We start from the raw sequence: 24,022 nt of genomic DNA, 5'->3' as shown, positions 1-24,022 counted from the left end.
CACAGGCTCTCAGTTCAGCTTAGTTTACCGGGCTCCCTCGGTGACGGTGCCCCCGCTCCTTTCGGCATTCCTGCCTGCCGCTCAGCAGGTCTGTACCCTCTTAAAGCCACAGCACGCAGGTGGGCAGACCCACCCAGCCAGCACCGTGCAGAGGGGGAAATGGCCCAAATCCCAAATCCCAGCGGGCCCCCAACCCCCCTCGTACCCTCCTCCTTAGAAAGCACAACACCAAGCCACCTGATAGAAACACCTGCCAGGCCCGCTCCCTGCCTGCCGTAGCGTCCTGGACCTCCCGGTCTCGGCCCCTTCACCCACAAAAGTCAAGCCGCCAGCGCAGGAACCCGGGAGAGCCCGGTGCCGAGGGCGTGGGGGGCCGTCCAGAGGGGGCAGGGCTGCCCCCAGGGTTTACAGGCAGCTGCACAGGCAACGCCCAGTGCTGCCCCACTTTTTAGGGCGTTGGATGGGGCTGGGTTCGAACGGGTGAGACATGGACTCCTGCTCCCCTAAGAGGAGCTCCCGGGACCACGCGTGGAGCCCAGTCTTTGCGATCACCCCGTCGCCTGGGAGCTAACCCTGCGCGGCTCTGCCGCTGGGGCCGGCCCTCTGAGGGAGCGAGCTCGGGGCAGCACGGCCACGGGCGTCCAGGACACACGCTTTCGCTGTTGCCTTTAGTAACGGCGCCGAGCAGCCCTGTCGGCCTCTTCCCTCTCATGGCTCATCTCCGATGACTGAAATCCGCGGCACCAAAACAGACTTCTCGTCAACCTGACCAAAAAGGCGTGTCTGTGACTCATTCACACCGGACGGCTGTTGTGTCGGCTGCTGTCACTTTTCTCTTTGACAAGCGAAGGGAAAGAGGGCGGGGCCCCTGCGTGCTCTCACAGTTCGTGGCTGGTGGGGACCACGGAGCGGGGGTCTCCTGTGTCGCTGCGCCCCACGGCCAGCCCGGCGCCCCTGGTCGGGTGCCCAGCAGGAGCGGCGCCCGGCGCCCCTGGTCGGATGCCCAGCAGGTGCTTTCAGCCGGCAGGCGCTCCTGAGATGCCGCCTCTCCTCCCGCAGCTCACAGCGTGCCCGTCACAGAACGGGCTCCTTCAGCTGCCCCGAGAGCACCCGGGAGAGGAGCGTGCTGTACTCGGTGTGGGGACTTGCGGACACTGCCGGGGGCTCCCGGGGGCCTCTGGGTAAAGTGCACACGGTTCAGGGACGGCCCCTCTGTCCTGGAATGTGGAACAAGAAGGTGGAACCAGGACTCACCCCCGTTCCGCCCCGGGCAGCTCTCCAGCTCACTAACCAGCCACCGGCCACCGGCCATCGGCCACAGGGCCCCCTGGCCAGGCCGCCCGCTCTCCGGCTCCGTCCCTGTCAACACTGTGGACAGAGGAGGGCGCTGCCCGTGCCAGCAAGCTCCTCGCCCGCTCCTCCTTCCCTGGCTTATCCAAGTACCGAGGCCAAGTCCGGACAATTCCTTTCCATCTCGCAGGGAATGGAAGGTGGCCGAGCCCCCCTACGCCGCGTCCAGCTGATGGAAACCCAGACGCTTTCTCCTTAGAGACCCACTTCCGCCTGGAATGAATTCCTGGTTGTGGGGGAAGCCCCAGCCGTGGCTTCGGTGGATGGATTTATGACCAACTACCACGAGGGCAGGCCCGCAGAAAGCCCTGGCCCAGCGAGAAGAGCAGAACTCCCGTCTCCCTGGTGCGGGCACGCGGTCCGAGGCGCTGGGGAGGCCGGGCCGGGCAGCGCCGTTGGCCATTCCCACTCACCCCGAGAAGAGCTCTCCCTCCCAACGCAGGGCCTCCTCATCCCACCCCCTCTCCTGGGCTTTCCTGCAACTTCTGTTCAGCCCAGAGTTTGGAATTCAGTCCAGGAACAGGCATGACAAACACTAGTTTTCATTTCCATGGAGACCAGGGCCTGCAATAGGACCGGGACTCCATGCCTGAACTGCCAAACAGCCTGACCCACTTCCCCTTCCGGCAAAAACAAACAGTCTGGCTGGGTCCTGCCAGGCCTGGGGGACGACAGGCCGCGTCCTCTCTGTGGGCATTTGGAAGCGGAAGGAATGATGATCACCTTGAAAAGGTGCTGATGCTAGAACCAGGGTCAGAAATCAGGCAGGGGCGCTTCCCCCACAGGGAGCACGGGCCGCTCCCAGGCCACTCTGCACCTGTCCTAGCCTCCTGGAGGGAGAGGCTCAACCCTCTGAGAGCCAGACCGGGGCGTCTCCCCAGCCCCACCTGTCCCACCGCCCCTCTGTCTCCCCAGCTCCCCCTGTCCCACCTCCCCTCTGTCTCCCCAGCTCCCCCTGTCCCACCTCCCCTCTGTCTCCCCAGCCCCCCCTGTCCCACCGCCCCTCTGTCTCCCCAGCTCCCCCTGTCCCACCTCCCCTCTGTCTCCCCAGCTCCCCCTGTCCCACCTCCCCTCTGTCTCCCCAGCTCCCCCTGTCCCACCTCCCCTCTGTCTCCCCAGCTCCCCCTGTCCCACCTCCCCTCTGTCTCCCCAGCCCCACCTGTCCCACGGCCCCTCTGTCTCCCCAGCCCCACCTGTCCCGCCTCCCCTCTGTCTCCCCAGCTCCCCCTGTCCCGCCTCCCCTCACTCTGTCTGGCTCCGTGGACCTGTCTGCCCCTTGAACACCCGCACACCCCTGCCCCAGGACCGCTGCACGTGGTCCCTCTGCCTGGAACTCTGGTTCCTTTACAACCTTCAGATCAAAGGCCACCTCCCCAGAGTAGCCTGTCCTGAGGCCACTCCCCCCGAGGCCTCCTTGTCCCGGGGCAGCCCTTCCACGTGGCCACCGTATCGCCAGCACGTGGCACAGGGTCACAGACACGCACCGCGTGAAGGCAGGAACGCGCTCTTTAAAGCTGTTCACCCCACTGTCCCACAGTCTCCGATATTTATTTATTTATCTTTTAAAAAATATTTGTATTGATTTCAGAGAGGAAAGGAGAGAGAGATAGAAACATCAATGAGAGAGAATCATTGATTGGCTGCCTCCTGCACACCCTCTACTGGGGATCAAGCCCGCAACCCAGACATGTGCCCTTGACGGGAATCGAACCTGCCCTTTAGTCTGTAGGTTGACGCTCTATCCAGTGAGCCAAACCAGCTAGAGCTCAGATATTTATTTCTGAAGCCAATCCCACATCTGCCTTTTTATTTATTTTATTATTATTTTTTAATATATATATTTTTATTGATTTCAGAAAGGAAGGGAGAGAAAGGAAGATATAGAAACATCAATGATGAGAGAGAATCATTGATCGGCTGCCTCCTGCGCGCCCCCTACGGGGGATCAAGCCCACAACCCGGGCATGTGCCCTTGGCCGGAATCAAACTGGGACCTTTCAGTCCACAGGCCAATGCTCTACCCACTGAGCCGAACCAGCCAGGGCACATCTGCCTTTTTATAATAACAGCCCACTGATTCTTAGTATGACTTCCGGATCCATGAAAACGAAAATATGACATCATTCCCAGATGGTCTGTGGCACTGGTCACTTCGTCTGGACCTCAGTGAGTATGTCTGCGTGTAAATTCTGGTGTCCTGTCTATGAACCCGTGTTCTTTGTCGAATGACCACAGCACACCTGACCAGGGTGAGGAGGAGAGTCATAACATAACCTACTTAGACAGACAGTGCACCCCTAAGCAAAGGACTCCCTATAACTGCTCATGGGACAGACACAGTGTTAGAAACAGGAAGTGAGTTCCCAGTTAAGAAACTGAATCCTGTTCCCAAACGCTGTCCTTTCTGCAGGGCAAGGGGTGAGCATGCCGACTGCCGTGTCCACGCCTCCAGCGGGCCCTGACCCACAGGCCGGGCGGGAAGCAGAGATGCTGAAATGAAACAGGACCCATGTCCTTTCCTTCCCGAGGCTGCGGACAGCAGGACAGACACCCAACCTCTGGGAGGAGTCCGCGGGGCTCGCAGGTGGCCCTGGCTGACCTGCAGCTCAGAGGGCCTCGGGGGCAGTGACCCACCCCCGCCTGCTGCGGGAGTCCCCCAGCAGCCCCGGCAGCAGCCCGGCCTCTGCCTCTGGCTCCGGCGCAAACACCTGGCCAGCCGCTGCACGCGCCTGAGCAGCTCTGACGGGACTGTAAGTGCCATGATTCTCGCATCTCCATGTCCGTGGTCCTTATTCTCCGTCACTCCCGGTGACCCATGCCACCCAGCTCTCTCTGAGCTTCCTGGTCTTCGGGAATTGAGCTAACCGTGCTGACTGACGTCTTTGCGCATTTACTGGGCACCTAGTGCGTGCCTCCAACTAGGTGGTATCTGTCCCCAGGGCCTGCTAGGACGTGACCAGGTAGTGTCTGTGTCGTGGTCTTTGTAGATACACAAGGACTAACTACACACTATCCGCATGGGACCGGGCCCACGGCAGGGACGTAATGCTTTTAACCTTGACTGTCAATCTCAGCGAATCCAAGTACAACCCCACCCACCGGGTCCCAGAGGCCCCCCCCAGGAGCACGGGCTGTGAGCAGAAGGCTCAGCCATCCCAGGAGGCCCTTCCCTGACAAGCCACTCCCAGTCCCCGGAGAGGCCGCAGCCACGGGACAAGGCGAGGAGGGTGCCCTGCTCCCCGGGGCCTGCCCCCCCCCCCCCCCCCCGCGAGATCACGGTGCTACTGAACCGAAGGAAGCCTGGCCCCATCGCCCCACGCGGCTGAGCCGCCCTCGCTCCGCACGGTGTGAAGACGCTCCCAGGCACCGAGGTGCAGGCTCTGCCTCCGAGCCCGATCCGGCGGAGAAACAGGCACGTAACCGGCCCCAGGCAAAGCCCCGCTCCTGTCCGGGGCCGGCGCACCTTTCCCTCCACCGTCCCTCCGGCAAGCCGCTGCCTCGGACTTCCGGCATCAGGATGCAAGGAAACGAGTGTGGCTGCTGCCTGCCCCCACAGGACGCCAGAGGAGGGGTCGGGGCGCTGCGGAGGGCGTGCCTCTTGCAGCCGAAGCACCCAGAAACCAGACGTGGCCGCCGGCCGTTACCTGGGCGTCACCAGCTTCCCCTCTCCAGCCCCACCTCGGGCACCGGGGCTGTTCCTAGCCGGGAGTCAGAGGAGCAGTGAGGGGTGCGGGTGGGGAGTGAGGGAGGATAAGGAGGTGGGGAGGGTGCCAGGTGGGGAGGGTGGGGGGGTGAGGAGGGTGGGGAGGGTGTTAAGTGGGGAGGGTGGGGGGAGGGGGATGAGAGGTGAACACAGCACCCAGCACCCTCCCTGGACCTCACTGGGAGTCCATGTATCTGACCCCTAAGGATGTTGACCCCAATCCAACTCCGACTGGCTTTTCTGCTAGAGAGCAAACAGAAACAGGCTGAAGAACAACAGTATCTTAAAATCATAAAATCTGAGAACAAAGAGGGCTGAGAGACGTCAGCAACCTGCCTGGCGGCAGGTCATGACCCAAGTCACCGGAGAGAGGTGGACCGGAACTTAGCATATCCTCGGGCACAAACCCGGCTGCCCTGTGGCCGCGCTCTCCGCCTCCTGCACCCGGAAGCGCCTGTGACCAGCACAAAGCCGTGACAGGCGCTTCCTGCCACCTTCCTCCCCCCAGCGCTCCAGGCCTGACTCGCCTCCTGAGCTGGGACCCACCCCTGACCCGCTCCTCCCGTCTGATTCCCAAGCCACCTTCGTAAGTCAAACCCCATTTCTCTGCAGCGTCCCCGCCGAATCTGTTTAGATTACGCCTCAAGTGACAGTCATAAAACGGATGATGTGACTCGTTGCATCGTTGGGTAAGTCTTTAAGTTTAAACTGTCTCCTGTGGCTTCCGACCCACTTCCACCCCTTTGCACGCAGACTAAACGACTTCCCCTTCACGTGCGTCTGACAGCCCTCACGCTCCCTCGGTCTCGTCTCCGACCTGCGGTCCCCCCGCCGCTCCTCGGGCTCCTGACACTGGGTCCACTCCCCTCGGAAGGAACTGCAGTCCCTCAATCCCCCTTAAACCGAGGAGCCCACACACGGCGCTAACACTGCGGCGAAGGGACGCGCCCACAATAGGGCGCAACCGTGCGTGTGCGCTTTGGGAATCGAAACGCAAACATGTATTTCTGGAGTCATCTTCCGAGTCGGGGGAATCTGGAACTGGTCCCCGCTGAGTCCTGGCTGCAGCCCACGCTGAGGGGCTGCACGCGTGTGTGATGTATGCGTGCACATCCGGAGGGGTGAGGCGAACCCACGCGCTCTCAACCCGCTCGTCCGGTAGTTCTGAGTGTCCGAGGGCTCGCCAGGCCCGATGCAGAACCACAGCCCGAGGTTCCCAGAGCGGGACGTGTCAACCCCGACCCACGTGTCCCTCCTCCAGTCCCTTCCTCCCTGACTCCCAGGGAAGCCGAGCTTCCGGTCTGACTGGATGTGGGCAGCACCGAGGGCTGAGGCTGTGAGGCAATGGTCCCGGAGTGCAAGGTGCGTGTGTGCGCACACGGGCGGGCGAGGGCGGCCCCGTCACGCCTCTGTCAGGAGGACTCGGCGTCATCAGGCCTCTACTCAGCGCTGCCAGCTCATGCTCAGCAAACCAGCCCGCGGCCAACACGGCTCACCACCAGGTTTCTTGTTTGTTTTTTAAAATATGTTTTTACTGATTTCAGAGAGGAAGGGAGAGGGAGAGAGAATCAATGATGAGAGAGAATCATGGATCGGCTGCCTCCTGCACGCCCCACACTCCGGATTGAGCCCACCATCCTTGTGCCCTTGACCGGAATCGAACCCAGGACCCTTCAGTCTGCAGGCCGATGCTCTATCCACTGAGCCAACCCAGCTAGGGCTCCACCAGGTTTCGTATGACCCACGAGCTAAGGAGGTTTTTATATTCTTCAATGTTGGGAAAAAAGGAAGAATCTCGTGACATGTGACAATGATATGAAATGGAGGTTTCCGAGTCCATGAATAAAGTTTTATTGGGAACAGCCATGCTCATCCGTTCCTATCTTGCCCGTGGCTACCTCTACCGTAAACTGGTTTCTGCTGTAGCGGCCTACACGCTCACCCTGCCCTCCAGCCCCGGTCTAACCGGGCTCGACCTGGGACCGTCTCTGCCGTGACCTGCTCCGGCTGGGGGCGGCGTCCCGTGTCCCAGGGCAGGAACCCGTGCTGGTGACGCCACGAGTGGAGGGAGGGCTGCAGGCTCGCTCCGCACGCAGAGGACATCTGAAGAGGAGGCTTCTGGGTAGGTGGGAAGATAAGCTCATCTCTTCCTTCTCCCCCCACGGGCACTGCTCTCCATGGCCTTGACATGGCCCCTCTCCTGCCGTGAGCAGCTCCCCAGAACGTCGCTTTCCCCGTCCTCCTGCCACGGCCGGGTCCCCACCCGTTTCTGAGCTTGTCTGCCCCGTGCCGTGCCGCGTGGGCGCAGAGAACACGCACTCTTGGGGTGGCTGGGGCGAGGAGAGGCAGGGCGCAGGTGCCGGGCTCACAGCAGCACAGCTTGCTAAGAGTGTCAGAGAAGGTAAGCGGCCAAGATCCCTCTCCCTGGCCCTGGCGGGGGGCTGGCTGAGTCCCCAGGGACACGGGGCGCGCCAAGTCCTCCCCCAACGCCCCCCCCCCCCACTTGCCTAAATCAAGCAAATAGCTAACAATGCAGGGAGGTGTGGGGGAGTAGGGCCCAGCCACTGACTATCTGTTTTCTGAAAACACATGGCAAATCGCCGAGCCAAATGCCCGCTAAGCCAAAGAATAAACAAACCCTTTATTTCCAGGGAGGGGAGCTATCAACTCCCCCTCGCGCTCTCCTGCTAGCACACCCCAAGGCTCTCTCCCTGCCTCAGAACCCCCAGGCTGCCCCTCTTGCTAACAACTGCCCTGGTCTCCCCGGCCAGGGGCACCCCGAGCTGGGGGAGGGGGGAGAGCAGGCGCACATGGCCGCCCACCCCTCCCTCGGAGCGCGGCCAGCTCTCCGTGACGCACTGCTAATTCAGGCCTCCGCCGCCAAGCCAGAGGGTCCCAGTGAGTCCTGTGGTCACGCCGACCCCATCGGCCTCAACCACTCCCCCTCCTGACCGCGCCCGCCCTCAGCGCCCAAGCTCCCCTGCGGTGAAGGTGAGGAGGGGGAGATGGGACAGAAGCGCGCGGCCGCTCTGCAGCAGGTCACTCACTGCCTTCAGATCCCCGCCCAGAACAGAAGCAAGAACATGGGCTCCGGGCCACTCCGCCCTAGAAGGTGTGTGTGGTCGGCAGCTCTGAGCAGCCGGCACAGGCTGGACACAGCACACAGCACGGCACACAGAGCACGACAGGCCCTCGCTGCAGCCCCAGGCCCTGCTCCCGTCCCTGGGCATGGCCAGCCCTCCAAACACCCCAGGAAACAAAGACACACACACACACACACACACACACACACGCACACACACACACGCCCATGCAAACACACGCACACGCGCGGCAGCACGAGTCAGCACTAACCTGGAAGCCATGGGCACGGCAGCAGGGAGCAGGCAGAGACCTCATTCATTCATGCATTGGGCAGCGGGCGGGGCGGGAGCGGCCCTGAGGACCTGGAGGCTCTCACCTCCATGACCACCCACAGCCCTGCTCTCGTGGGGGCGGGGGCAGGGCTCTCACCGGCGGGGGGAGCTTCCTTTCTCCGCGGTTTCCCACGCTCGGCATTGTGAGCATGGCTCCCCTTTATTTGCTTTCCGCCTCCCCCTGCAGCCCCTCTGAGTGGTCACGCAGCTCCCATGGCCCCTCTCCCTCACCCCTGCTCCCCCTCTCCCTCTCCCTGGCTCACAGACAGCTGTTCTCCAGCTGCCGCACGCACGCGCAGACACCCTCAGACACAAGCGCGAGCCCGGGCGTGCACCCCCGCCGCTGCCGCTTTACATAATGCGACTCCAGTGCCGCCGCCTGCCAGCTCTCAGTTGTTCCTACGCTCAGAGCACAGGGCCGGGCGGCGGGCGCGACTTCCTCTCGGTCCCCATCGGGGAGAGCACACAAGGTGATGCTCGGAGAGAGTCTGCTCCCTCCGCGGCACCAATCACCTCCCAGTGCGTATCCGGTCCCTTTTCCAAGGAGGTGGCACTCCGTCAAAGCGGGCGCCCAGTCAGAGCAGCCTCGCATCCGCAGGCTGACAGCGGCTCTGGGGGAGGGGAGCGGACGCAGACCGGAGACCAGCGCCTGCCGGAGAGGAGAGCGGGCCTGCTGGTGGCCCCCAGACTCCACGGCAGCCGGCCCTGAGCCCTGCTTCTCCAGCGGGTCAGACTCTTACAGACAAAAAATAACACTCGAGCGAGGCACTCACATTCGTGACAAAGAGGGCCCTAGGTCTCCAAACCCTGAGCTGCACCCCCACACGGTTCCTTCTCCTGGCCACCTGCTGGCCCAGAAACAGCCCGCAGACGCTCTCAGATGAGGCGTTCCACTCACCAACACCCGCGGAGGCTGGGGGAGTCCTGTACAGCTTCCCCAGCACGGCCACTCCTCCGGGTGCTCAGCATCGCCTGAGGCTCACCTGGAGACGGGCAGGTTCGATTCCAGACCACCGCAGTAAAGCGGGTGCCGCAATAAAACGGGTGCCGCAATAAAACGGGTGCCCCAATAGAGCGGGTGCCGCAATAAAACGGGTGCCCCAATAGAGCGGGTTTTGCAATAAAACAAGCCGCCATCTTTGCACTGGAGGAGGGTCTTGCTTTCAATTTGTAAAAAAATGCAACAGCTGTGAAGCGCAGTAAAGCGAGCCCGTGTCAGGCCTCAGGTGACCACACCTAACGGAAGGCTGTCCGTCCCGGAGGACGGGAGGTCCCACTGCCAGCAACAGCCGAGGGCGAGTGCAGGTCCCGCACCCAAACCCATGATGACGGGCTGCCCAACACCCACGAACACTAGAGGGCGAGTCTGTGAGAACTGCCATCCCCTCTGACAGCAGCACGGGAACCCAACCTGGGCCGGAAGACAGCACCAACCGGGACGCGGTGCCGGTCGGCTCAGTGTGGCTCACCTTCCGTCGCCTCCGGATGGAGCGGAAGCACCGGGTCTGCTGTCGCCCACCTTTCGGACCAGCTCCCCGGTGACGCCCACGCTGCTCTTCCAGGGGCACAGCAGGAGCAAAGGGCTGGCTCCGCGCTCTCACTGTTGGCACGTTCTTAGGGACGGACGGAAGGTGTCCGTCTGCTGCAGCGGCACGGGACAGCGTGCTGGAGGGGTAGCGGTTACGGTCCCCGGACGTCCCGTGTCCTGCTCGCCAGGCCCGCGCGGGAGGGGCTCACACTGCGCGGGCATCTGCGGGCGAATGTCCCACTCTGGGCTTGGCTCGCTCATGGCGACAGGTCTCCACTGCCTGCCTGCGGCGTGGGGGGAGCGGCCTGCACCGCCTCTGACGCACGGGGTCTGGGCTGTCTGGTCCCACCTGACTCATTGGAGGCACTTCTGCTCTTAAGGACGGGGCGCGGGGAGCACCTGGGAACAAGCAGCGCCCACTCCCTCCCGCCCCCCACACTCCCCACCCCTCGAGTCAGTCCCACCCCTTCTAAACGCCTTCCTGCTCTGCACTGCCCCTGCCTCCTCCCGAGAGCTCCCCCCTCGCTGCAGGGCGGGCGCTGCTGCTCTCAGACTCTGTGGCCCACCTGCCCCCAACTCAACCAGGCTCTTCACCTGAAAAGGCGAGCGACCGGACTTCTCTCCGCCCGCTGCAGCTGCTGGGCTTCCTACCGGCACAGGAGGCCCGGGGAAGGTGGCTGCCTCCCCCAGCCTGTCCCGGCGGCCCCAGCGCCCAGTGGAGCACCTGGCCACAGGTTGTGGTCCACGCTGCTGGTTTCACCCCCGCAGGAGACCGCAGGCCGCTCCCTGCACGTCCCTCCAGCACGCAGGAGTCCGGGCTACCGCGCCGGTGTCAGGACTGAACCGACTGCCCTGGCTCCCCGCAGACAGCAAACGAAGGGGCTGGGGGAGCCGGCCGGCCAGCACGCACTCACCGTGTGACCCTGCACGCACTCACTGTATGTACGACCCCGCACGCACTCACTGTATGTGTGACCCCGCACGCCCTCACTGTATGTACGACCCCCGCACGCCCTCACTGTATGTACGACCCCCGCACGCCCTCACTGTATGTGTGACCCCGCACGCCCTCACTGTATGTACGACCCCGCACGCCCTCACTGTATGTACGACCCCCGCACGCCCTCACTGTATGTACGACCCCGCACGCACTCACTGTATGTATGACCCCCGCACGCCCTCACTGTATGTGTGACCCCGCACGCCCTCACTGTATGTATGACCCCGCACGCCCTCACTGTATGTACGACCCCCGCACGCCCTCACTGTATGTACGACCCCCGCACGCCCTCACTGTATGTACGACCCCGCACGCCCTCACTGTATGTGTGACCCCCGCACGCCCTCACTGTATGTGTGACCCCCGCACGCCCTCACTGTATGTGTGACCCCGCACGCCCTCACTGTATGTGTGACCCCGCACGCCCTCACTGTATGTGTGACCCCGCACGCCCTCACTGTATGTGTGACCCCGCACGCCCTCACTGTATGTGTGACCCCGCACGCCCTCACTGTATGTGTGACCCCCGCACGCCCTCACTGTATGTATGACCCCGCACGCCCTCACTGTATGTATGACCCCGCACGCACTCACTGTATGTATGACCCCGCACGCACTCATTGTATGACCCCTCCACGCACTCACCGTATGACCCCGCACGCCCTCACCGTATGACCCCGCTCGCACTCACTGTATGACCCCTCCACGCACTCACTGTATGACCCTGCACGCCCTCACTGTATGACCCCCCACACACTCACTGTATGACCCCCCACGCACTCACTGTATGACCCCGCACGCCCTCACTGTATGACCCCCCACGCACTCACTGTATGACCCCGCACCCACTCACTGTATGACCCCGCACCCACTCACTGTATGACCTCCCACCCACTCACTGTGTGACCCCTCACCTACTCACTATATGTCCCCGCACCCACTCACCGTATGACCCCGCACGCACTCACCGTATGACCCCGCACACACTCACTGTATGACCCCGCACCCACTCACTGTATGACCCCGCACCCACTCACTGTATGACCCCGCACCCACTCACTGTATGACCCTGCACCCACTCACTGTATGACCCCGCACACACTCACTGTATAACTTGCGGCAAATCCACAACCTTTTCCGAGGCTTTGCTTCTCCACCACAAAGTGCACAGACTCATCTTTCTCCCGAACAGCCCCCACCGCCCTCCGTGTGGGTGTCTTTGCGGTCTAGGGTGACAGCTGGGGCTCAGAGGGCAGGCGCAGAGACCAGACCGGCCTGCGCCCGAATCCGGGGCCCTCGATGACTGATGTTGTGACTTGGAGACGTGAGCCTCACTCAGCTTCAGGCTTTTCCGTCCTTAAAGCAGCCACAGAAATCACACTGTCTGGCTGAATCCTGTGGGGATTCAGTGAGGTAAACACAAGAACACGCTTCTCGCTGCATCTGACACAGGATGTCTGTCCAACAAATGAAAACTCTTGTCAACTCTGGTCAAAGCAACGGCTCTTTCTGCAAATCACAGGGATCTTCCTGAGGCAAGACGGGCATTCACAGGCCTCCGTGGAGTCTGGGCCTAAGGGAAACCTCACTCTTCACGGGGCGTGAGGTCTGTGCACCTTCCTCCGTCACCCGAAGGTGCTCGCGCCCTCTCCTCCCACGTCCGACCTTCGTAGGTCACGAGGAAGCTCCAGCGCAAGCCAGTCGGAGAAGCTGGGCCGCCTGCGCGGTGTGCAGTGTCACACCTTCCTTTCGCCATCAGCCGGCCTCCCTCGGGCTACACGAACCTTACCCCACCCAGGAAGAGTATTTCCTATGTGAGGTGCAACTCGCCACATCTCCAGGGCGAAGGGTCTCATTCACTCCCACCAGCAGGTTCCGAAACAGGGGCTCAGCCCCCATTCCCTGAGGAGGAAACCAGGAGGCAGTGGGTCCCATAACTTCCTGGTGTGTGATTAGCAGACAACAGCCTGTGCCGGAACCTGTCTCCCCCTGGCCCACTCCTAACCACCGCTTCCTGTTCGGAAAAGGTGCTGCTCGCAGGAGGAGCCGCTGATGGGGCTGGAGGCTGATGGGGCTGGGGGCTGATGGGGCTGGGGGCTGATGGGGCTGGGGGCTGATGGGGATGGAGGCTGATGGGGATGGGGGCTGATGGAGGCTGATGGGGCTGGAGGCTGGGCTGATGGGGATGGGGGCTGATGGGGATGGGGGCTGATGGGGATGGGGGCTGATGGGGATGGGGGCTGATGGGGATGGGGGCTGATGGGGATGGAGGCTGATGGGGCTGGAGGCTGATGGGGATGGGGGCTGATGGGGATGGGGGCTGATGGGGATGGGGGCTGATGGGGATGGGGATGGGGGCTGATGGGGATGGGGGCTGATGGGGATGGGGGCTGATGGGGATGGAGGCTGATGGGGATGGGGGCTGATGGGGATGGAGGCTGATGGGGATGGGGGCTGATGGGGATGGGGGCTGATGGGGATGGAGGCTGATGGGGATGGGGGCTGATGGGGATGGGGGCTGATGGGGATGGGGGCTGATGGGGATGGAGGCTGATGGGGATGGGGGCTGATGGGGGCTGATGGGGATGGGGGCTGATGGGGATGGAGGCTGATGGGGATGGAGGCTGATGGGGATGGGGGCTGATGGGGATGGAGGCTGATGGGGATGGGGGCTGATGGGGATGGGGGCTGATGGGGATGGGGGCTGATGGGGCTGGAGGCTGATGGGGATGGGGGCTGATGGGGATGGGGGCTGATGGGGGCTGATGGGGATGGGGGCTGATGGGGATGGAGGCTGATGGGGATGGGGGCTGATGGGGATGGGGGCTGATGGGGATGGGGGCTGATGGGGATGGAGGCTGATGGGGATGGGGGCTGATGGGGATGGGGGCTGATGGGGATGGAGGCTGATGGGGATGGGGGCTGATGGGGATGGGGGCTGATGGGGATGGGGGCTGATGGGGGCTGATGGGGATGGGGGCTGATGGGGATGGAGGCTGATGGGGCTGGGGGCTGATGGGGATGGGGGCTGATGGGGATGGGGGCTGATGGGGATGCCCCGTCCCCTCGGGAAAGTCAGAGTGCAGGTGGACTACGCTTGGGGGCTCCCACACGTGGAACCTACGCCCCTGGAGAGCGCTGCCTGTTCACAGCTGAGCTGTTGGTGCTGAATTCCCAAACTGCTCTTCTGTGATTGAATTTAGGGAATTGAGGGGAAAGGAAGCGTCCTTTTCTGAATTGCACCTTTCCCTTAGAGATATGGAAAACTGACATTAGTTTCTATTTTTAAAAGGAAGAGAGGTTCCTGAGAGTCCTGGGCAGCATCCAAAGCTCGCTCTAAAGAGCATCCTGGAGGGATCTGGGAGGAAAGGGGTGCACCTGCAAACCACTGAGCCAACAGCCCCCCGCCCCCCGCTGTCCTGGGCAGCCAGCCCCCCCGCCCCCCGTCCACCATCCTGGGCAGCCAGTCCCGCCCTCCCCACCCCCCGCCCCCTGCCGGCCTGGGCAGCCAGTCCCCCCCCCCCCGCCCCGCCCCCCGCCGGCCTGGGCAGCTCGTCTACAGGCAGAGGCCATCTGCACGGCGCCCGGTCCCCCACAGGTGCTGAACGGCTGGGTCCACAGAAGGGGGCAGAGCGGATCCAGAACAGCTCTCTGTCCCATGGAAAACAAAGCACTTGTACACAGCAAGGACGTCAATCATTTAAGTCAAGCCTGACTCTGTCAAATTACGGGGAATGATGGCGGAAGTGAGCCTGCCTATCTACTATCATCACCCAAGCCGCAGGAGCTTGTATAGAGCCTGACACCCGGAGACTGCGGAACAGGGCGGTGCGTCCAAGAAGAAAAGGAACGGAGGCGTGACATCTACTGAGAACCAATGTGTGCCAAGCGCATATTCTATTTATTTATAAAACGTTTATTATGAAATCGGTGAGGAAACTGAATACAGAGGTCTATCCTGGCCCAGGGCCACACAGGTTTTTCTAAAATCCACCTGCCGCCTCAGCCCAAACCCCACTGCTCCGCCGCCTGGGGATGCTCGCGCCAGCCCCGTGGTCACGTCACGCCCCGTGAGCCTCGCTGACACCCGACAGGCAGTTTGCAGTTGACCTGCCCAGCCTGCAGCCCCTCGGTGCCGCCCACAGGGCCACAGCCGCACCCTCTCCGGAGAGCTCTGAGCTCAGCCTGTGGGGGACCCCCTTCCACGCCTGCCCCTTCCCGGCGCCCTCTCCACCGGGGGGTGGTGCTGCTTCTACCCGCTCCCCCTGCCCCTAGCGTCCTCCGCACCTGCTCCTGGTTAATGAGCCTTAAAGGGACACTCCGCTCCAGCTCCCGAGTGACGCGCAGGGAGGCACACTGCAGGGACAGCAACCAGCCGCTCAGGCGCGTTCGACATCGTCCCTGCTCTCAAGTTCTTTCGTAGCAATGGGATGACTAAAAGCATGTAGAACATTCCGTGAGCCAGACAGTATTTCCACAGCAATATGTCTTCCCTCCTCTCACCTCCCGCACGCCACCTCTGCCTCCCGAGGAGGAGCTGAGCTCTGTCAGGTCAGACCATGGCCCAGTCACCCCGCAGACGGGGACCCAGGGCCGGCCCAGCACCCCCGCCGCCCAGCCACGCAGCCTCGCGCCTCACCACGGCCGTCAGGGTGGGCGCGGGGCACAAACACGGCCGTCCCTCCCGAAGTCTGGAAGAGAGAGAAGCTAAATTGTTAGCCAGAGAAGTCCACGTTTCTGAAAAATTAAAAACACGAGAAGGGGCGTGAAAGGTCTCCGAAGCCAACCCCTGGAGAGTAAAGCAGTGGCTGCGCCTGGCGGTCAGCTGCTCAGGAGACCCAGCTCAATAACCCCCGAATCCCTCAGGAAGCCGCCCCTGTTTTAGGAACCACTAGGGCAAGAACACGATGACCCAGGCTCCCCTCCGCCTCGCAGCTCCCAGCCCGTCCTGTAACCCACGGACGCGGGGCTGGGTGTCCGCACGGGCCGCGAAAGGCCTCTGAGCCGCTGTAACCCAAGGCCCCTCATGAACACGGCATCTCTCACATGAGGAGCGGGGCTGTCCACGTAATGAAAACCGGAAGCAAGAAATGGCCAGACGAACGCGGGGAGGGGGCCGGGCCCCCGACAGCCGGCACCACTCTCCCCGGTGGCGCACCAGCATGGCACCGACCCGGTGCCGCCCTCTGGCCAAAGCCCAGCAGGCAGACCAGCGTCCCCTCAGGCCAGGACCCGGCAGGGAAGAGGCGCGGCCCCAGCCAGGGAAGGGCACCTGCTGGGAGGCCCCTGGGCGTGCCCCTCAAAGCCGATTCACCCTACGAGCCGCACACCCTCCCGACGTAGGCCAGCCCGGCAGCACCTTCTTCTTTTCTAAGTTCCCAACCAGCCGCTCTGGATTCCCAGCCTCCATCAGTCACACATCCCGGGAGGGTCTGCACTTCGTTTTACCGGGGTGACACTGGTTATGAGTGGGCTGGCTGCACTCCGAATCACCTCGGAGTTTTCACGTACCTCACTGCCTAGCTCCTACCCTCGCCAATGCGTCAGGTGTCTGGGGGTGAGGGGCAGGCACCAGTACTTTTTAAACATCCCTAGGTGGCCCTAGCCAGTTTGGCTCAGTGGATAGAGCATCGGCTTGCGGACTGAAGGGTCCCAGGTTCGATTCCAGTCAAGGGCACATGCCCAGGTTGTGGGCTGGGTCCCCAGTGGGGGGCATGCAGGAGGCAGCTGATCAATGATTCTCTCTCATCATCGATGTTTCTATCTCTCCCTCTCCCTTCCTCTCTGAAATCAATAAAAATATATTTAAAAATAAATAAACATTCCCAGGTGATTGCAATATGCAGCAAAAATTAGGAGCCACTGGTCTATGCAATTCTACCTTAATCCTCTAGGAACGCAGTAGAAAAATTACTTCTGAAATTGTAGTCAAATGAGCATCCTGTCCAGAAGTCAAACTGTTTTCTTAAAGTGAATTTTCCTCTTTTAAAAAAGATTTCCCGTGTTAATAATCAGAGCGGACGCTCACTGAGAACGGAGTGCCAGGCCTGGTTCTGGGCGCTATAGCCACTGGGTTTCGTCTCATTTAATCTTATTATTGTTACAGTTTCGCAGAAGAAGACGTGAGGCAGAGATGGCAAGCAGTCCGCAGCTGGTCCAGCACACCTGAGACGCACGCCTCGGACGGGAGGCCGTCACCGGTTTAAAGGTTACCTCCCGCACGTCACCTTTTCCCTCCGTGCTCTCTAATTTGACCCAATTACATTTGCTCTATTCTTGTTTTGAAAATTGCTCCTTGAAAATTCCACTTTTCCTAGATCCTCTGAATTAGGTGGGTGCACGTGGCCATAGCAGGACCCACAGAGAGGGCCCGGTCTTGCGCGATCGTGCAGCATGCCTCGTGCGGGAACAGGCCTGCGCAAGAAACTAGATTCCTGGGGAGGGAGCTCAGATGGAGGACAATGAGGACACATGAAGTAATCGAGGGACATGACTTGTGGGAAGCAGGTGGCCGCTGAGTGTATGTGGAGCTCGTGGCTACAGAGAGGCCCAGCGACGTGACAGAGGATGCCAGGGGCAGGGGGCATCGTCCTCCGGGCGGCCACACCTGCCCACGTGGAAGGCCCCGAACCCAGAACTGCCTGGAGGGTGGATACAAAAGGGGCGGGAGACCTTTAAAACACAGGCCCAGATCTAAGTACTAAATTATGCAAATTACAGCGGCTTAACTGCCCTTGGTCCCGGGGTTAACGTAAGTTGACCTGAAAGAGGATTAAATAATAACAGGAACCACTTAACCCTATGCTCTTCCCACCACGAAGAGTCGCTGAGTGCTGGCTGTGACCTGCCGCTGGCTACCCCCCACCTCCCACCGTGACTTCCTGTTCGAGGGGACACCCGCTCTCCAGGGCGCCTGTGAGGAAGGCAGAGCCCACGTCCCGGCGCCCGAGACACAGGCAGAAAGAGCAGGCACAGCGGCCCCCTGGCGTCGGCTCCTTCCGGGGGCTCTCGCTCCCCAGCTGCCCAGCAAGAGCTGCTGGGGTCACGCTGGTTCCTCGCGGGAGCTGCCCTCCACCAGGGAGAACAGCCGCAGGGACCGGGGGCCTCCCCAGGCCAGACCACACCTAACGGCCACAGACACAAACCCTGTCCCTCGCCTCAGCCTGGCTCACGGCAGGGCCAGGCCAGCGCTTGGCACCCAAGTTCAAGCTCGCTCCGCCCGCCCTCACTCTCACTCTGCAGGCTTCTCCACGGCCGCCTCCAGGCAGGGCTGTCTGGGCCTCTCCGGGTCTCTGTCTCAGGGACACACGCTCATGGCCCCGAGGGGGTGTTGTAAGTAGGGGGGGGGCATGCTGCCCACGTTAGCGGGGAGGCCAAAGCTCAGGCTCAGGCATGCGGACCCGCAGACGACCCTGCCATGGCGTCCGCCTCAGGATATTAGGAGATAAGCCCCCGTCCAAATCACCTCTCCGCGAGGTAACTGACTGCCCTGATCCCGGATCAAGGTCTCCGAGGGCCGCCGGCTGCTGCCCCAGTTAGGATTGGCGCGCTGCCCCGAAGCACAAGCCCCTCCGGCCACTGGCCGAGGCTGCGCCACGTGGCCATCCCCTCCCTCCACCCGTGCCCACTCTTCCTTCAACCGGGAGAGAACCAACCGGCATCGGCAGCCTGCAGGGCTCACAGCATGAACCCCCTTGTGGGGCGCCTGCCAGGAGCTGGTGACGGATGAAGGGTGCGGCCGGTGGGGCCGGTGGGGGGTAGAGGGTGGTGTGGAGTCAGGAGGCACGCCCCCGCCGCGTTGGGGCCTTGGTTTGTGCCAGAGAGGCTGCTGCCCCTCCACGCCCAGTGAGGGACACACACAGACCCCCCACGAAGACAGTTCCACAGGTCACCCCCATCACCTTGTCAGGCAGCCTGGCCAGCCTGGGGCAGAGGCACCCAGGTGGCCCTGGGCAGTGACCTGGACGGACCCCACCCTTTCCTGGGCCTCGGTTTCCTCTCACGTTAGAAGGGGTCGGTCTGATGACCCCCGTTACTCCCTGCTCTAAAGGTCCAGATCACCCAAGAAGCAGCAAAAGAGGTGAGCTCTGTGGCCCCAGAGAGGGAGGCAGGGCGACAGCAGTGCCGCCCACAGCAGGCAGGGCCGGCCCGGCCGAGTCCCGCTTCCTTTTTCCTTTCTCTCCTGTGACACGTTGCTGCCTCGAACCATCGCCCCTCTTCCTGCCCCTGCAGTCCTGTCTCCCGGAGAGGAGGGGCCGGAAAGCCCCAGGGGCTGTGTTGGGCGGCTCCCTCTTCCTGCACTCGGAACCTGTCCTCATGGAAGACCGCTAGCAAAGCCTGACTCTTCTCAGGGGCGTCGGGAGGGGACAGGCAGGAACAGAAGAGGCGTGACTCAGAGATGCGCAGCGGCGTGGAAGCGGGGCGCCGAGCACCACGGCCCGGGCTTCGACGTCCTGGCTGACCATACCCTCCCATCCAAGTCAGGCTCCCTGCCCAGCGTCCACACGCTGCCGGGCCTCAGCCAAGCATGGGCGGGGGGGGGGGGGGGGGGCTGCCTGCGACGGGGCTCCGCAGAAGCAGCCCGACCTCGGCCGAGAACCTTTCTTCTCCAACACTCGGCGGCCCGTGGACGTCTCGGCACCGACGGGCAAAGACCAGGACGCTCAGCCTGGGCCAGAACCCTGTGGCTGGAGAGCAGCTAAATCTGTGTGACCACGGAAGTGAGTGCGGGGAGACAAGCACGGGGAGTGCAGCTAGGGGAGCGCCGGCCACACTCGGGGGGTCTGCTGTTCTGACGGACAGGGAGACGGTGGGTCCGGAAACCCTGCCCCGTGCAGATCCGCCAAGTAACAGGGAGGCCAGACGGACGGGGCAGCTCACAGACACAGGAGGCCGGGGAGGTAGGGAAGAGAGGCCACGGAGGGGGATGCCCGCAGGGACGCTTCTCAGCTGAGGCAGCCGCACCTGCCAGGGGGCAGCGCTGGAGGGAGCTCCTCGAGAGGGACTCACCGCCTCCTCTCCAGGCGCATCCAGACCACGTACCAGCCCTCCAGCCCTGAGCCCCTCAGCTCTGAGCCCCCCAGCTTTGAGCCCTCCAGCTCTGAGCCCTCCAGCTCTGAGCCCCTCAGCTCTGAGCCCCCCAGCTCTGAGCCCCCCAGCTCTGAGCCCCCCAGCTCTGAGCCCTCCAGCTCTGAGCCCCCCAGCTCTGAGCCCTCCAGCCCTGAGCCCCCCAGCTCTGAGCCCCCCAGCTCTGAGCCCCCCAGCTCTGAGCCCCCCAGCTCTGAGCCCTCCAGCTCTGAGCCCTCCAGTTCTGAGCCCCCCAGCTCTGAGGACCCCAGCTCTGAGCCCCCCAGCTCTGAGCCCCTCAGCTCTGAGCCCTCCAGCTCTGAGCCCCCCAGCTCTGAGCCCTCCAGCACTGAGCCCCCCAGCTCTGAGCCCCCCAGCTCTGAGCCCCCCAGCTCTGAGCCCTCCAGCACTGAGCCCCCCAGCTCTGAGCCCCTCAGCTCTGAGCCCTCCAGCTCTGAGCCCCCCAGCTCTGAGCCCTCCAGCTCTGAGCCCCCCAGCTCTGAGCCCCCCAGCTCTGAGCCCCCCAGCTCTGAGCCCTCCAGCTGAGCGGCCGCAGCAGAGGCCGCCGGGCGGGCTGCAGGGCGGGGCTGAGCACGGGCTTCTGATTTTTGTGCCCCAAACCACGAGGCCGCTCCACCTCCCCTCTCCTCTCCCCCTCCTCCCCGGGCGGAAGGTAAGGCCTGTCAGGGGCCAGGAACACAGCACAGCGCCCAGGGGTCTCCAAAGCAGGAAGCCGCCGGATCTAACTCAGCCCAGTTCCCACCAGAGCTGGTCTCCTCTGCAGCTTCTCCGAAGAGAAGGACGAGAAACCAAACTAGTGAATCAACATGCTGCGATGGGCAGGAGGCCAGCGTCCCCCCAACCTGAGGTGCTGCCCCCGCCCATCACTGGGGCCTCAGAGCCACCAAAGGTACCAGGCCCCGGCCACGGCCACGGCCACGGCCACGCGCAGCAATGCCGCCGGGAGCGTGCCGCGAGCCCTGTGCGCTGTGCCGGGGAGTGAGCATGCTGGAAGCGCGGCCCACGCTGGCTCCCTGCACGCTGACCTTTCCAGTCGGGATGGAAAGCAGCCACGCGATGTGCCTGTGCCTGAGGGCTGCCCGGTTCCCTCTGAGTCACCCAGCATTCGACCCCCCAAAACCCTTGTATTAGGGTCTGGTGAATACACCGCCCGGCTCATGGCACTAACATCCATTCGACCACTGGCCTTCTGTCCAGCTTGGTTATTTCCCAGAACACCCTGGGGCAGGTAGAATCAGAACAGCTCAGTCCTCCCGGCCTCCTCTAACCTCCAGCCATGCCCATCGCAGCTGGACAGACGCCACCCCGAGCAGTGAGTGCAGACACCAGAGAGCAGAGGCCTCGAGCTGGAGACTAAACATGGAAACATTTAGTCCAACAGGGTCATTTTCAGAAAAGTAATGGTTGAGCAAAACCCAAAGTTATAATAAAACCTTGGACGCATGCTAAACGGTGGTGCCCGTTCTGGCTCACCAGTGTCCCGAGGGTCACGCCACCCACGTACCCGGAGGCACACCCCGCCACACAGACACCTCTGTCGTTCCCCTCGAGGCCGGAGGGCTGTGGGCGGCGCGGCCTGCCCGGGGGCGCTGGGTGTGGGCAGTAATCACAGGCCCGGCATTTAGGTCCAGCTATTTCGGGCCTCGGCCTGTGTTCTCTTCCTTGAATTCCTGCCCGAGAGCCCAGCCGGCCTCACAGATGTGGCTCCGCGCCTTCCGTGGCAGCAGCCACGCTCCTGGCCCACCTCGCCCAGCGCGGAGGGCCAGGCAGGGATGTGCCTCACCCCACGCCGCCGGCTGAGAGAGAGGAGGGCAGAGGGGGCCGCCTTCCCAGAGCAAGCCAGGCGCCCCGCGCTGCCGGCCGCTGGTAAAACAGGGAAGGCTTTCCCTCCCCAAGGCCGCCTCTCCGGGGCCAGAGGCCTGGCCGCCTCTTGAAGTCACACTCTCCAACCTGCACGGGAGTCTCCACCGTTAGAGGTTCGTGAGCTCACATGGCTCCTGATAACGCTCGGTCTGTGGTAAGAACCTACAAACATCAACTCCCTCAGCTCCTCACCACCCGACGTAGCAGGCGCCAAATTACCCATTTTACAGGGAGGAACGTGGAGGCCCAGAGGGGGAGAAACTCACCAAAGATCATAAAGAGAAAGGCTGGTGCGGCCCGGGGTCCACCCCAGCGGGCGAGTCCTGGGGTGTCTGCTCTGAACCACGAAAGAGAAGCCGCCTCGCTCCACCCCGGGGGCCCTGCACAGACACCCCGACGCGGCGGGTCCCCACATGGTCCTGACGGCCAGGTCGCCGCTCATCCAGCCAGTGGTTCCCCCGCTCAGGTGTGCTTGCTGACAATCAGATCCTGGGGCCAGAGTTCTAGAACTGGAACCCAGAACCCTAAGCTGCTTCTCGTGCGGGCAGGTCACCTGCGGCGCCCGTGGGAACCGTCCAGGGCCTCGCCCGCACCTGGGACAAGCGCCCAGCACCCCGGGCTCCTCGCAGGCCTGCGGAGACCATGCCTCACCAGGCCAGGCCGGTGCCGGGAGCTGCGGGCGGTGAGACTAGCTGTTCCCCAGCCTCGGCGACAAGGCTGCCTCAGACGTGGAGGAGGGAGGGGGCAGCGGCTGCAGAGGGCTCACCGTCCTTCACACTTGACAAGCTGCACCTCAGAGGGGGCACGTGGCTGCTGCTGGGAAAGGAAGAACAGGCTGGGCGGTGTGGGCTGTCTCCCGTAGCCAGAACAATGGTCTCTTCACAGCCCCGGCATCTGAACTGGCCGTCGGCCACCAGCAAAGAAAAGGGCTCACTGTCCCTTTAAGGACGCCCTCTCTCCCCAAAGGTCAGAAATGCCAGCTCAGCCTGCCCAGCAGCTGCCTTGTTGCCACTCTGGTGCCCCAGGGCCCTGGGCCATGCTCCCTTCCAGCTAGTTCTCCGGCTCCTGCCGCTGGAGCCGTCTTCCCCAGAGATGGAGCGCCTGGCCTGGCGCTGCTCTGGTTGGGGCGGGAGGGCGGGAGGTGGGGGGACTGCTGATGAAGGGAGCCCCAGGCCTCATTTGCTTTCTTTCTTTTTTTTTTTTTTAATATATTTTATTGATTTTTTACAGAGAGGAAGGGAGAGGGATAGAGAGTTAGAAACATCTATCAGCTGCCTCCTGCACACTCCTTACTGGGGATGTGCCCGCAACCAAGGTACATGCCCTTGACCGGAATCGAACCTGGGACCCTTCAGTCCGCAGGCCGACGCTCTATCCACTGAGCCAAACCAGTCAGGGCTCATTTGCTTTCAAAACCAACCTCCAGGGAGAGTCACCCCAGGAAGTGGGGCTGGAGGGTGGGGGTGGGGGTGGGGAGTCAGAAGATGACTGAAAGCAGAGGGGGGTGGGGGGCGGTCAGAGAGAAAGCTGAGCGAGGAGTGGATGCTCCAGGGCAACGTGTCACCAGAAGAGCGAAGGCAAGAGGTTCCTGACCAGCAGCCCGAGGACGGGGAGCAGCGTGGAGGGTGCAGGAGGGCCGGGCGGTGGCGGGGCCCCGGGGCAGGGCCGGGGCAAGGGCTGTGCTCTCCTCCAGCCTGGGCTCCAACCCTGCCCTCTGTCGCCGGGCCTCCTGCCCTCACGCCCTGAGCCTCGGTTTCCCGGGAACACGGGCATACGCTGAGCAGTAAGCAAATGTTAGAAACAACGAATGTCTATTACTAGGGTGCAGCCCCTCCACGGGGTCTCACAGGGCAGTTCAGATGGCCAGAGCTCTCAGAGAGCCCGGGGCCCAGCCCACACCGCGGGCTCCAGCACAACCCCTTGCAAACACGCGCCATGAAGAAACGAGCACTTGCTCAGAAAACCCGCACAGGTTGGCGCAAAGCATGACCCTCATGGAAAACAACTCAAAGCCGGCCATCTCTTCATGATGTCGAGCGGGGCTGGCGAATGCTCTCTGCAAAGGCCGGACGGGG

At 62.8% G+C, this 24,022-nt stretch overlaps 1 protein-coding gene across 2 annotated transcripts in view; it reads right to left on the bottom strand.

The window, feature by feature from the left end:
• LOC103301962 (protein Aster-B) overlaps positions 1-22,329 on the bottom strand; it is a 72,767-nt gene extending 50,438 nt beyond the window's left edge. Inside the window, exon 1 of one of the 2 annotated variants that reach the window (XM_054712770.1) lies at positions 22,214-22,329. The gene's annotated coding sequence lies outside the window, so the exon portion shown is untranslated. The remainder of the gene's footprint in view (positions 1-22,213) is intronic. The other variant, XM_054712769.1, reaches the window with a different exon arrangement.
• Between the last annotated feature and the right edge of the window lie 1,693 nt (positions 22,330-24,022).

The sequence above is a fragment of the Eptesicus fuscus genome, chromosome 23, assembly GCF_027574615.1.
Source record: "Eptesicus fuscus isolate TK198812 chromosome 23, DD_ASM_mEF_20220401, whole genome shotgun sequence".
Lineage (NCBI taxonomy): Eukaryota > Metazoa > Chordata > Mammalia > Chiroptera > Vespertilionidae > Eptesicus > Eptesicus fuscus.
This window is presented reverse-complemented; position numbering and strand designations above follow the sequence as displayed.